The sequence below is a fragment of the Medicago sativa genome, chromosome 4 (genome assembly GCF_051527215.1).
Source record: "Medicago sativa cultivar Bolivia chromosome 4, Bolivia_mono, whole genome shotgun sequence".
NCBI lineage: Eukaryota > Viridiplantae > Streptophyta > Magnoliopsida > Fabales > Fabaceae > Medicago > Medicago sativa.
The window spans coordinates 12,451,518-12,466,602 of NC_140752.1; the positions used below are offsets into that span (position 1 = coordinate 12,451,518).

The following is a 15,085-nucleotide window of genomic DNA, read 5'->3' on the forward strand; positions in this document are numbered from 1 at the left end:
ACCTTTTTTTTTTGTGATCCCTTCCTACTTTTTAATTCTAATTAAAGAAATAAAATTAATTCAACACAAATAAATAAAAGAAATAAAATTTTAATTTAATAAGACACAAATTAATTAATCAATATATCATAATATTTGTACAATCCTTAAATAGTTTTCGTAAAAAATCATAAATATTTAAATAATATTCATACAATTTATAAAACTAACATAATAAGCTAATGATCATAATATTCAAACAAATTTGTTCCTAGTCTCCCTCCTGGTAATTTGCTGCTCGTATTTCCTCCGGTGGCATCGGAACAAAGGATGAATGATGGATTGTGAGTTTAGGTCCTCTTCTAGTACAAAACCTATTACAATGCCTGTTACCTAAGATAAAGTAACAAACTGAATAAGACAGTTAACAAATTCTAACATAATAAAGAAACTAGATGAAATTACATCAGAGTACAAGTTAAAGCAAAGACGATCAGAATAAAAGCTAAAATGCGAGATCAAGCCGATTATAGGAATTAAAAAGAATGAATGATGAAGATTGGCTAAAAATGATTCATTAATAGATAGAGCTGACATAATTAATCTTTTCCAACTAAGAACCTTGCCACATTATGCATGTCAGCATTTAAGGAACCAAGTCTGTTAGCAGTTGCTACTGTGAATAAAATGCTTATTATAACAACTTCTCACAAGTTATGCTCATTCTTAAAAGAATGTATGAGTTAGTATAAGCTCTAAATGTGTACATCAAGTTCTATTTATCAACTTAATTTTGGAAGGAAGACGGAAAATCATGAAGGTGGCATGCTGAACTATCAAGGTAAATGACTAATATCTAATTATTGAACTGATCCGAATTGCTAAGATCATGAAGGTGGCATGCTGAATTATCAAGGTAAATTAATACAACAATAAAATTAGAACTTAGAAGAATCACAAATTCATGTACAAGGCCAACACACATTCATGTACAGGGCAATTTTTAGACACCATTTTAGGTCTAAGGCCACTATTGTAAGATGCATGCTTGCTGATGTATCAGTTCAAGGAAATGCACACAGTAACAAAATGAATAAATTACAATTTCACACCTCTTAATACATATTAAGACAAATAACAGTCTTACAAAAAAAAAAACAATGAACACTCATCATAAATGATAATTTTACTCAACATTGAAGAAAATAACTTAGCAGAAATGATAGTGTTAAGTGATAGTTATTCTCAAAAATCCTAGAATTATACCAAGCAATAAAGCCATGAATATACATAACCAAAGTATATTAGAAGCAAATCAAATAAAATCCAAGTGTTGAGACATAAGTTAAGAAGTGGCATTGTTTGCTTATGTTGTCAAGGCTAAATAATTCACATAAGCATAAGCATTTAGATAGCACATAATGATTCACTATACAAATTCACATACAAACTGACATATACATATGCATATATAGTACATACTTTCAGACATACAAATACACATAGACATACATAGGCAGATCAAACGTATTGAAACTTGATATTTTAAAACATGCATATCATAGACACACACTCAAGTGTGATTTGAATCAACCCAGAACATACACGTACACATAAATTAGAAGAAGCATTGAAGACACATACTAATGGAACAACACCCCTTCCAAACATCCTTAATTCTCCTATATTTTAGTCATACTGCAGCAACCATATAAGTAGGTAATTTTGATTTTAATAAGCCTAACATACTATTCATCTCCCTTATGTTTCTCCTATTTGCATACATGTTTTCCATTTAAGCCTATTCAATTAAGTAATCTGAAGAAAAAGTAAACAGAAAATGAATATGATGTACCTGGTCTTTGATAAAATGAGGAACTCTGTAATTATGAGAATGCATTTGAAAGCCATGAAACTTTTCAACACCAGGAAGCACAGCATGTCTTGGTTCCACCACCGTCATCAACGCCACCGGTTATTCCACCACCACCTCTCAAGCTTCCTCCTCCTCCGTATGCTTCCACCATAACAACAACTTTACCATCACAGCCACCACACCTCCATCACTCAACAAGCCCGACTTCACCGCCACTCACCACCTCCCTGACCCACCATTTAGAATAGGTAAATTAGTCTGGAAATATCTCAACACATTAGATAGCAGTCAAACACACACGCACACGCACACATGTGAACTTAGTTAATCTCAAAAGAGCTTACATAGTTAAAAACAAACACATACACATCACAGTTACACACTTGTGCAGAATATTTATAAATCGTCATAAAAAAATATTTATCTCCAAAAGGGATTAAATAATTACATTATTCTACCTTTACTCATCAAATATCCAACAAATTTCTTCTCTTCTATTGCTTTTAATAATCAGTCCAGGTTTCATGAAGCATCAAGATATTGCAAGCCATCACAATAAACATAAAAAAAAATCAATTATAATGATACCCCCAATATCTAATAGCAGCTTTTGCAACCCTTCACCCTAAAAAAATACCCCTTTTTTTAATTGGGAAAAAAAAACTTAGTTATGAAAAGGAAAGCTAAAAAAAAAAAATCAAAGAAATCGAATAAAATAAAAAAAATGCTATTAGCAACAAACCAAACGAAATCCTATAACAAATCAATCGTTTTCAGAATTCCCAAATCCAATAACTTGACAATTATTACAATATGATAAGAATAGAGTGATGAAATACCAAATAAATAGAGGAACGATGAACCTGAGTTATAGCAACAATCCTAAATTGAACACCGTCGTCAATTTCATCTTCTTCTTTGAATCGAGTGTGAATCTGTGAAGAACATATCATATAAATCGAGGGTTTGAGAGTGAGATAAACTGAATCGAGGGTTTGGCCTCGTGAATCATTGAAGAAGAATATGATGATTTTGAAGATTTCGGTTTGAGATTTGAAACGGAAAGAGGTTTGAGATTCAACGCGGAAGGGAAGCGATTTAACAATTTGAGATTAAGGAGGGTGTATTGGATTAGGATTTTAATGGACAATTTTTGTTTAAAAAAGTCTTGAGGATTTTAAAAGACTTTGTAGGATTTTGATGACTTTGATGATTTTAAAAGACTATTAAGGATTTCAATGGATTTAATTCATAAGATTTTAAAGGATTTGAAATGATTTTATGGATTTCAAGAGATTTCAACAGATTTTATGAATTTTAAGAAATAATTGAAAAAAATAGGCTTAAATAGGTCTTTTGTCCCTGCAAATATAGGTCATTTGAATCTTCATCCCTGAATTAATTCTTCCAATCTGCCACTACAAAATTTAACCATTTAATTTTTGGTCCTAATTAGGTTTTTTTGCTGAGGTGGGTTGTCATTAGTGACAAGGTGCCCATGTGGCAAGTGATGATTGGGCGAGGTGGTTGGCTTAAATAGGTCTTTTATCCTTGCAAATATATGTCATTTGAATTTTCCTCCTTGAAGTTACTAATCAGATGTAATTAAGACCATTTTTCAAATGATTAATATTTGCAATGGCAAAATGGATGAATTAGTAACTTCATGGACGAAAATTCAAATGACCTATATTTGCAGGGATGAAATACCTATTTAGGCCAAAAAAAATATCATAACACGCTCTCTTTCACAAAATCTCAATAAAGACTCTTTTATTTATTTTACTTTATTTTTTACGGGAAAGCTAGAGAGAGAGAGAGAGAGAGAGAGAGAGAGAGAGAGAGAGAGAGAGAGAGAGAGAGAGAGAGAGAGAGAGAAGGGAGGAGAGAGGGAGAGATAGTAAAATCTTAAAAGAAAAAAACAATCCTAAGAAATCTCATGTTTTCATGAAAGACTTTTTCATCCTAAAATTTCACTAGAAAATCCCACAAAATCCATCAAAATGTGATTTATTAAACAATCCTTCGAAATTTGAATGATTTTGAATACCACTAGACTTTTTTTAAGTGGTTAAGAGTCTTGATTGAATATCACAAGACTTTTTTTAAATGACAAAGAATCTTGATTGAATAACACAAGACTTTTTTTAAATTGAAAAGAGTCTTGATTGAATACCACAAAATTTTTTCATGATAAAAAAGTCTTTTAAAATCCTTTAAAATCATGATCCAATACACCCCCCTAAGACTGACGTGATTCAACGAAGAGGATTTGGGTTTTCAGGGGAGAGACATAATTTTTGTTGAGGGATTTGTGTTTTTACTAGTTTTTGGTATTTTCGTGTTAGATGGGTTTCAGATTGGGGGAAAGTGAAAATGAGTTCTAAAATTGGGTTTTAGGGTTTGGTTTCAATACTGGCGGATTTGGTTTCAATACTGGCGGATTGTTGCTTTAATTACTGGCGGACCGTATGCGTTACTGACGGATTCGTAAATAACAACATTACTGGCGGATCTTTTGAATTACTGGCGGATTATATAATTCTGTTATACCATTACTGACGGATTATCTCCCTCAGTAAAGCAAAGACATATGTGTTTACATTATTGGCGGATTATATCCCTCAGTAATAATTCGTAGGTTCTTTATTGAAAATACTGACGGATTTATCCGTCAGTAATGTAACTCACTAAATTATTGTGGGATTTTTCCGTCAGTAACTTTATTGAGGGTTTTTTGGATGTTACTGAAGGTTTATTCCGCCAGTAATTACTGAGGGCCTAAATCCCTCAGTAATGCAATTTTGTATTGGCTAGTAGATTGGGGAATTCTTGTAGTGTTATATAATTTTCACCCTATCTTATTAGTACTAAATTGTATTAGTAGTGTTCACCTCTTTCTTTTCATTACTTGATATAATTTTACGCACATTTTACTAGAAAAACAAGTCTAACGCTATGGTGCACAAATGAAACAAGTTTTACATCATGCATAAGTTAGTTAATTTCTACCATTGAATTAACAAATTTTATCATTAAATTAAATGAGGTATACTTATTAATTCAATGATAAAAAAAAAAATCTGCATAGTACAAAACCGTTTTACTTGTCCATGTTAGACGACATTTAAAAACAAAAATATAATCCAAAATGTGAAGAATCATATTTCAAAATCACATTAGAAGGAGTAAAAGTAAAAACAAGAAATAACTAATGTGGCTTGTTAGTATAGTGAAGTAGAATTCAACTAGTTCCAATTTCTTGGATCCTTCTCTCATTGTCGTGAAAGTAACTTCTCAGCACTTTGGAAGTTATTGTAAGAAAAGAACTCACTTTTAAAGTTACTTTTTCTCACTCATTAATTTATAAATTTAATTTTTTATTTAGTAGTTGTATAAGCTAGAATAGTAGAGAAACACTTGTGTGGACCAGGACCAAAGAATTTTGGTTTGGTCACACACACAAGTTTTTTCCTTCTCTCTCTTCTCTTCTCTCTTCTCCATTTTCTCTCTCTTCTCTCTTCTCTCTCTTCTCTTTTTTCTCTTTGTGTGACCAAAGAGAACTTGTGTGGACCAGGAACACACAAGATTTTCTCAGAATAGTATGTACTAGTACTTATAAGCTAGAATAGAGGTTGGCATTTCAAGTGGTTGTGTGTAAAATATATGTACGCATGAAAGTTCACATAAATGAAACTTTTAAACTTTGTATTATAAATTTAGTAATTTGAAATTAATACATGCAGGATTAGATGTGTACGGTTTTGGGGTTGTGTTTCTTGAAGCTGTTTATGGTCAAAGACCATGGACTAAAACTGAAGGGGCGCACTAGGCAAGATACATAACACTACTAGAAAATTCGCACTTTGCGACGGAATTACGACGGAATTTTGTGAGGGGTTAAATTCTGTCGCAAATTGTGAAGGATATAGTGATGGATATAGTTAAGTTATCCCTAGCGATAGATTTTGTAAGGGTTTAATCTCTCACGATATTTCCGTCACAAATTTTGTCGGAAATTTGAACGAACCAAGTTTATTGAGGGATTTAGCGATGGTGTAACTCCGTGTCTAAATATTCCGTCGGTAAAGCTGCTAAAACTTAGTGACGTCCTTTTATTCCGTCACAAAGTAATTTATTATCCTATTCTGGCAGAGCGGTGAGACTTGAACCAAGGACATGTGAGTATAAATGGTCTAGTGTATTACCACTAGAGCATGTCACCTCTTTATGTTTTTATTTAAATTTTTTATATTTATAATGTTAAAACAAATTGTTTTATTTATTATGTTAAATCAAATCTTTTTGTTAAACCTCATTCGTTTTCTTTCACTCACGCTTTCAGAACTCTCAAATCTAAACCCAATTCCATCTTTCCACTCAAATCTAAACCTAATTCAATCTCACTTTAATTACTCTCAAATCCTCAGACCACTCGTGTCCTCTGTGCAACGGTTTACTCTCCTTCTTCATCTTCTCTCACATTTACTCTCCTTCTCCTTCTTCTCTCACTTTTACACATCACTTTTCTTTTCATCATCTTCGTCTGCTCTCGTCGCAAATTAGGTATTGTGTCTTCTTAATTTTTTCTACTTTGTTGTTTTTCAATGTTATTAATTTTGAAATGGGTATGTTCAGGTTTCTTCATCTTTACAGCGATTCATGTGTTCCTATCAAAGCTATGGCGGATGTACTGATACATAATCTGCCCCAAAATCTGCTTCATCTTCTCATGGTAACTTTTGGCTTAAACCCCAATGTTTTTGTTCTTAGCTGTTTCATTTAGGGTTTTAGTTTATATTCCTTTTTACACTAAAATTAAATTTTTAAAAAAATCACATTTTTATTCAAATGGGGTGATTTTTTAGTACACCCTACCCTTAAATTAAACATAAAAAGAAACAATTTTTTTAATCAAATGGGATGATTTTTACAGCACATATAACAGATGCATTTTTTTTGTTCACATATAAGACATGGTTTTATGCCGATCAACTTGTATTACGCACTTCAACTTATTAAAACTATCTTACTTAGTTATACTTAGGTTCTGTTTGGTAAAAAAAAAAATAGTGAATAGCAGCTGATGAGTTAGCATGTGGAGGATAAATATGGTGTTTATCCATAAAAAATTATGAATAGTTGATTCAATTTGTAGTGTTTGGTATAAGTAATGGTTGAACTAGCTTACAAATATGAAATAACATAAAAAAGATACATTTTTTTAGGAAAAAAAATAAAAAAAGATACATTTTAATTAGTATTTAAATTTTTTAAATTGAGATTGCAACTGATCAATTTAGAGAGAGAAAATGATAAGTTATAAGCTATAAGCAATTTTTTTCATCAACTTAACTTCTTAAAAAATACTTTTTTTATTAATGCAGCTTAAAATTGCGACATCTATAATTTGATATTTAATTATTTTTATTAATGTAGTTTGGATTGCTTATATTTTGGGCCAAACTCAAATCAATTTGTTCAAACTCCAAGTAAGTATCATATTTATGATTTCAAATTCTTTCAAATTCATGAACTTGATTTCTTAAAAAAAAAAATCTGAATTTTATTTTTAGTAATGTAGTTTGAAATTGTGACATTTATAATTTGATCTTTAAATTAGGTAGATCGTAAGTAATTCACGTCTTCTACATACCCTTGTCTTCAATAAAACCAACAAAGTTATTCTTAGGTGCACATCAAATGCAATCCCAGCATCATCCGAAATCATACCCTTTTATTCTCCTGAAATTGCGTTTGTTAGTAACCTATCATCCCTTTACAATTTGTTCTTACACACAGAGACAAACAAATACCCAAAACCCAAGTGAAGATATTCATGAGCTATGAAAATAGAAACCACTGATGTGTAAAGCCATTCGTTATCATAAAAGATTCAACCGCTGATGTATGAAAATCAGCAAATATATTCATGAGGTTGATGATGATATTGATGATGTTGTTGGTGGTGGTGATAAGGTTGATGATGATGAAATTGAGAGTGGAGGATTAGAATGTAAGAAGAGGAGGATCTCTAACTTTTGTTGTTAATTTTTTTTTTCTCGATTGGATTTGGAATGATACGATTTGGAATGATAGAAGATGAAGATTAAGATTTGGGTTTTATGAGTGAGTTTTGAAGGTGGTGATGAACATTATGAAGAAGAGGTACGAAGAAGATGAAGAAATGAAAATATAATTAGTTGTTGTTAACTACCTCATTTCTTTCTTTTTTTCTTTTCCTTTTCTATTTTTTATTTTCAATTTTTGTGGTTTTTTTAATTTTTCAATTTCTTTTTTAATTTATTTAATTCAGAAAATGATTATGTGAATTTTTTATTTTTTTTAAAATTCAATAATTACACACGGCATTGACCGGTCAAAATTGACCAAAAGGATTAAAGTTGCAATCGGGCTAAATCTTAGAGGGCCAAAATTGTAGTTTTTGTATTTAGGGGGCCAAAATTCCAAGGGGGAAAGTGCACTTTAGCCTTAACTAAATCAAAACACCTACTTTTAACAAATAAACAAAAATTGCGACGGATGTTTGTTGTTTGTGACCCCTCCAATACCATCGCAAACTGTGTGGATTTGATTTCCCTCCCAAAATTTTCCCACGTCCATTATTATGACGGATTTTGGGTTCGTCGCAAATTCCGTCAGAAAACAGTTTGGGACGGATTTCCACCGTCGCAAAATCCGAATTTTCTAGTAGTGATACCAGAATGTTTCCACGCGTGAAGGGCAACAAAAGAATCAGATGTACATAGATTTGGTGCTGTGTTAATTGAAACTGATTGTCGTCAAAGACGATGGACTAAAATTGAAGGTATTAGCTTTTGAGTTTTCAGTGGGACTCATTTAGTTTTTTTTTTTTTTGACATGTATGATTGAAATGATTGAGTATAATTTAGTAGGTACACTCATTAATAAAAATACTCACACTGTACCAAAATATAAGTAAAAATGAGACAAACAAAAATTGATGTATTCGAACTAACAAACATGTGTAATTCCAAAAAGTATAGAACTAATAAAACTCTGTAATTGGCCGATAGAACTATGACAGAAAGTATTTGGATCAAAAGTAACTTGTTGGATCTTTCTCTTTCACATACTTAAAGTTTCGCTCTTCACGACAAAATCATAAGTGTAATATCATTTATAAAAGTTTGCATTTCTTCTTATGTTGAGACCGGTAAAATGTCTTTAAGGCGTATTGTTGGATACTTTATTGAGAACTAAGTGCTCTGGTTTGTAACCGCACTCAAAATCTAGATAAACAAATGCACGATCAACTTCCATAAGTTTTTCAAGCTTTATCTATAGGTCTCTCCAATGCCATGTGCTTCTTCTAAGGATAAATCTTCGCATAGTTCAATCTCAACCTCCACAAAATATAAAACATCGATGGTATATGTGTAGACACCGTCAATACGGGTAATTCCAAGGTGTATTAAAACAAGGTATATTAGTATGTGCAAAACTTCGGGAGGTACACATTGTCTTGCCAATGAAACTACATTTTCCATGACAACGCAAGACCAATTTGAGATAGTATATATTTCAACCAAAAGGGCATGCAATTTTATGTGACTGTGCCCAACTATTTTTTTATTTGGGTTGTATCCTTAAAAGTATCGATCAAGTTAATCATTGTTAACTTTTCACACGGTGGTTAGGTTTTTTTAACAACACAATGGTTAGATTAAAATTGTTTTTTGTGTCATTTCTTGGGGTACATTAGAACACGTACGTTTTTAGTGATGATTAGTTAACAAAAATGAAATCCATTAAACTACTACCTATGCTTTGTCTGAGCATCGGATAAGGGGTGCAATGTGGCTGGCGAATAAGAGTGATGTGCTACATTTATCCATAGTCGTGCATAAGGATAGGTTAAATGCTAAAGCAACACTCATAGTAAATTAGTTTTGATTAATATAATGTGATCTTTGTGCATGTTTTTTATCACGGTGGATTTTCATGTAATTTTAATAAAATCACCATGATACTAAAGACACTCAAAACAATTTCGGTTAAATATATCTTGATTTAAAAATTCTAATAATTAATTGATATTTAAAATAATTCTACTCACGGTTATTTTTCCCATCAATTTAGGCACACGGATCCTCTCCCGCAGTGTTCTCTCCTTCAATCTCTCCTGCACTATTCATAGGCCTTGGATCAATCTGATGGTTGAGGGACAAAACATGTAAAACAATTAAAAAAGTGATACACTAGTTACTTTGACTTTGTTTTCACCGTCTCAGCTTTTGCTACATGAGCACTCCTTTGGTCTCTCAATTTTATATTTCTTTCTTCACCATGTTACGTATGTGATTATGTATATGTCGTGAATATCATTTGTAAACAAAAGGTTTGTTGAATGCTATCAGTTGTCCTCCCTGCTCCCAAAATACAAACACACGAATATGTATCCAAAATAGTATTTTCCCTGCAATCGAGTTAACCATTAATTTGAAATAACTTGTTCAGTGTGTTGTTGGCCTCTTAACTCAAATGATTTATACATATCGATGATATCACAAGACTATAGTTGTGTAAAATCAGTTGAAAGAGAAATTGCTTTGTGGGCAGCACAATTTGGATTTGCAGATATACATCGAAAGAAGACATAACAACTCTAAGCTAAAGAAATCAATAAAAATGAGAGAGAAGATACACACCAAGAAGAAGACACGTCGACGCTAGAACGGTTCTATGCGCTATTAGGATTGTGTTCGATTTTGTGGAATGTGTATAATTTATTCCTTCAATTTTTCATCCGTTAGATTAAATTAATGTTTGGATTTTATGGTTGAGAGGATTGAGAGAAAATACAGATTGAGAGGATCCGGATCCATCAATTTAGTAGATTTTAAAATGTTAATTTGGCTAGCCTAGAATTAATTAGCTAGACACAGAACATATTTATACTCACCATATTGCCATAAATTTTGCAGAAGAACTTACGTACAAGTTGTTGATGGGGTTTAAAATGAGTAGTGGCAATTAAGTTTCAGCATTTATAAAGCAATTTATTATTAAGAACAAATAATAGGGGTTGGTACAAAAATATTTTCAAAAATATTTACTTCGATTTCGTGCCCGTTTGGTTCAGCTTTGAATATAATTGATTCTGAGAGAATTGATTCTGATAGAATTGATTCTGACAGAATTGATTCTGACAGAATTGATTCTGAGAGAATTGATTTATGTTTGGATACAATTATGTAGAATTGATTAAACAAAATGATTTATGTTTGGATGCAATTATGTAGAATTGCTTTTGAATGTATAATTACTAAAATAGACATAGCTAAAGGAGAATTGATAAAGAATGAGAATTGATAAAGGGCAATAAAGTAAAATAACGTGTTGTAATAATAAAATATACAAACCTATACACGTTGTTCAAGGAGAATTGATTCTAGAAAAGCTAGAAGCTAGGATTTGTAGCTTCATGGAGAATTGCTTTTGGAGGACAAAAACAATTCTGAAAAGCTGAACCAAACACGTTGTTTTTGGCTAGAATTGCTTTTGGCACTGTAGAGAATTGATTTTGGGCTAGAATTGCTTCTCAGAAGCCAAACCAAACATGCCCTTCATTGAACATTCATAAAAAATATTTTAATAATGTTAGCACGAGAAACAATAATTTGTTGATCTTAAACTCGAATTTTGAAAAATGAAAAGAGAGATTTGCAAATGATGGCCGTGAGAACTTTTGGGAAAATATGAATGGTAACATTGATTCACTTTTAATTTGTTGATATATGTTTACATTAAGATTAAGAGAAATGTACTTCCTTGTTGCTTTAAGATTCCCTGATGGATCAATAATACTTAGCTGTTACATTTTCTTCAAAAAATACTTAGCTGTTACATGCATTCATACACGCAAATGTTTAAATGAGGTTTTGGTTAAGTTTTGTAATAAATGCATATATAGCTACCATGTACCAACCCCTATTATTTATTCTTAATAATAAATTGCTTTATAAATGCTGAAACTTACCACTGCTCGTACTCATTTTAAACGCCATCAACAACTTGTACGTTCACTAAACTCCCTTTAAGAATTGTTCTTCCAAACAATAAGTGTATCTCACAAAGAATATTGAGCAATGCTATTTATCAAGAAAGGTTTTATCAAGAAATTGTCCCGAAATTAATGTTAGCCAATAAAATCTCAGCCTGACCGGAAATCATGAGGTGGTGGGTGTTATGTATTTTTTTTTTTTGAAACTTTAATAAATAAGATTAAAATCTAAGGGTGATTATTTTGCCATGTCATTCTTAAATTCATCAAGAAAATCCATTCTTGATATCTAGCATTTTCCAAGAATATTTTGTTGTTTTTGTGGTCATCCTTTGAAAAAGATTTAAGAATATTGGATCTTTGATCCCACCCAATGCTCTAAAATTCACCAACACACATTTTTTTTCCACCCCCAACATCAAAATCACAAGAAAACCTTCTCATACTAACAAAAACAAGGTATTAAGGTATTTTGTCAAAGTAACACACATATTGCTAAAGAAGATCAGCCCTGCAATTTACTTCTTAATGTATTTTGTCAAGAAATTAAGGTATATATACACACCATTGTGTGCTTAGTATAGCAGCCATGTAACATGTCTAAATAGAGTCACACACACTTCATGAATGAAGCATTTGTGTGGTCTGGTCATTGTAGTATCTTAATGTATTTTGTTACTACAGTAGGAGATGGTGCGCAGGAACCTCGGCGGAGAACACAATGACGTTCGAGGTGTGCTATGGCTCCACAAATGTGGAGCTTACTTGGGCATGAGTGGAATCGGTAAATAGGTAAATATAAAGCCGTCTATGTTTGCATTTTGTTCGTTACTTGCTCTACTTTCTTTTCTTGGATTTTGCTCTCTATTTTTTTATTCTATTCATTACTTGCATGTTTTCATCCTATCTTTTTGGAAGTTATTGAAAACCCCCACCAAACTTACGGTGTGATCGAAAACCAGTAGTGTCAAGTTTGGTAAAGCCAACGGACGAACATGCAAGAAAACAAGTCATGGATGGGTCACAAAACCAGTATAGCCCGGATCGAACCAAACCTGTAGAAAAGATATTTTTTGAAAAATAGCGGTTACAGCTAAAGAAATGTCATATGCCTCTCAACTAGAACTGTTAATTTAGAGGGCTTTGACAATATGGGCCCCATCCCATATATGAATTACTACCATTTACAATGGCTTGTTTAATGTTGCTTTCAACAGAGAATTCCATTCCAATGGTTTGTTTAATGTCTATTGAAAACTGACATGGATGATAGAGAAGATGAATCGGTTCAACACAATTGAAAGCCTTAGAAATGCCACGCGTCGCTTTGTAATTGGACCAAATCTGGCGCGTGTAATACACGCGCCGACAGAGCGCGTGAAAAAGCAGACGACGGAGAGAGAAGAATATTTCTGGAAAGATGGGGACGCGTGTTGGTTGTTTATTGGTTGCCCGGTTTTTATTTTTTTTAATAATTGAACCTCAATTATTTTGTTGTAAAATAATTTAAAAAAAAAATAAAAATACCAAAATTTATGATTTTTTTTTCTCTATAAATAGAGACTTGGTTCATTTCATTTGGACACAGAGAAAAATACCAAGTTTTTCACTATTTTCTTCTTATTATATCTTTCTATTACCAAACTAAGTGAAGTTTTAATCTTCTTTTTAGTGAAATGGATCCCAATAATAATCGTTTCAATAACCAAAATTATTCTAATTACCCATTTAACTACGAAAATCCCAACAATTATCCAAATCCAAATCAATTTTTCAACCAACGTCCTCAAAACATACCTCAAAACGTCCTCAAAATTGTTAAGTTTTTCTTTATTTTAATTTATTTATAATCGATAATTGTAATTTTATGTAATTATAAAAACAAAAATATAAAATTAAATAAGAATAAGAAATAAAAGGTGGTGGGGTAAAGTAGATGGTGGAGTAGAGTGTTGAATGAAAAAACCATTGGAGTTATAAAAATTGAATGAGTGTTGAATTAAGAGAGAGAAGATGATGTGAAGTGTTGAAAATTGAAAAAGTGGGTGTTGAATGTATTGAACCACTGTAAACAATCATCATTTTAGTTGTCAATGGTCCTAAGGTTACTTTTGGTCGAGAAGAACATGCTGCCTAAGTATACATCCCATACATAAACTGCAATATTTATTTAATCAATAATTAACAATATCTCATTTTAGCGGTTACATTTTATAATGAAAAAAAACATATTCAATTTTAATAAAATTAAACGGGATTTGATTAGAGATGTCCCTGGAAAAAATATTAAAATATCATGGAACTTTTTGTTTTTGGTCCATATAAATATTATTTTTTTGACAAGAACCTAATAAATTTATGTTGATGGAAAATGTTATTTAACATAGGGACAATATTGTACTTTTATAACAAAGCTACACTTCTCTCCTCTCTATTTCTTCTCTCATATCAAACAATCCATCAAATCTACTCTATTTCTCACATTTTTCTCTCTTCACAAACCCTGTCTTACCTATTTCTCTTTTTACAATTTATCTTCTAATATTTGAGTTGTGTCAAAGCTGTTTCCTTATTTCCTTTTTATTTATTTACCTGTTAACATTTTATTTGTATTTTTTTTTCTTCATTTATTTAGTTTTGGGCCAGACTTAGGAAATGGAGTATTTGACTTGTGTTTAATAATGATAACCTAGCTTTTGTTGTTACACCCCATGTAGACTTAGGAAATCATCTTTTTTAATTCTTTGCAAACACTTTTCATATTAATTAACACTTTTTTTAATTTGCAAACACTTTGGTACATGAGCGAAGGTCTCTGAGTAATCTATGTCATAGGTCTGAGTAAATCCTTTGGAAACTAACCGAGCTTTGCATCTTTCGATTGATCCATCAGAATTGTACTTTATTGTGAATACCCACTTACACCTCACAGTTCTTTTACCTGCCGGTAGAGTTGTGACACTCCCAAGTTTTATTCTTTTCAAGAGCTCTCATCTCCTCAAAAACAGCTTCCTTCCACTTTGGAATTTCTAGAGCTTCCAAGGGAGGAGGCAATTGTGAACCAATTGACAATGTCCTCTTTTAATACAAGAGGATTGGGGAGTAGGGCGAAAAGAAGAAGAAGGATTAAGGTGATGGTGGCTCATCAAGATTGATTTTTTGGTTATTCAAGAAACAAAGAG

The 15,085-nt window shown here is 31.8% G+C and overlaps 2 long non-coding RNA genes across 6 annotated transcripts in view; one reads left to right on the forward strand and one right to left on the reverse strand.

Moving 5' to 3' along the window:
• The window catches only part of LOC146926396 (uncharacterized), an 88,207-nt gene that overhangs the window by 940 nt on the left and 72,182 nt on the right, over window positions 1-15,085 (forward strand). The window contains exons 3-5 of one of the 2 annotated variants that reach the window (XR_015034121.1): window positions 6,494-6,590; window positions 7,295-7,347; window positions 12,588-12,695. This is a non-coding gene — a long non-coding RNA (uncharacterized LOC146926396). Of the gene's footprint in view, window positions 1-6,493; window positions 6,591-7,294; window positions 7,348-12,210; window positions 12,455-12,587; window positions 12,696-15,085 lie in introns of those variants that run through there. The other variant, XR_015034122.1, reaches the window with a different exon arrangement.
• Window positions 89-2,967, reverse strand: LOC146926397 (uncharacterized). 4 transcript variants are annotated; one of them, XR_015034118.1, is made up of 3 exons: window positions 2,719-2,967; window positions 1,835-2,082; window positions 89-372 (listed from the first exon to the last, which is right to left on the reverse strand). It is a non-coding gene; the product is annotated as an uncharacterized LOC146926397 (long non-coding RNA). The 4 variants fall into 4 exon arrangements; XR_015034119.1 differs by having other exon boundaries at window positions 1,835-2,113; XR_015034116.1 differs by having other exon boundaries at window positions 2,695-2,967.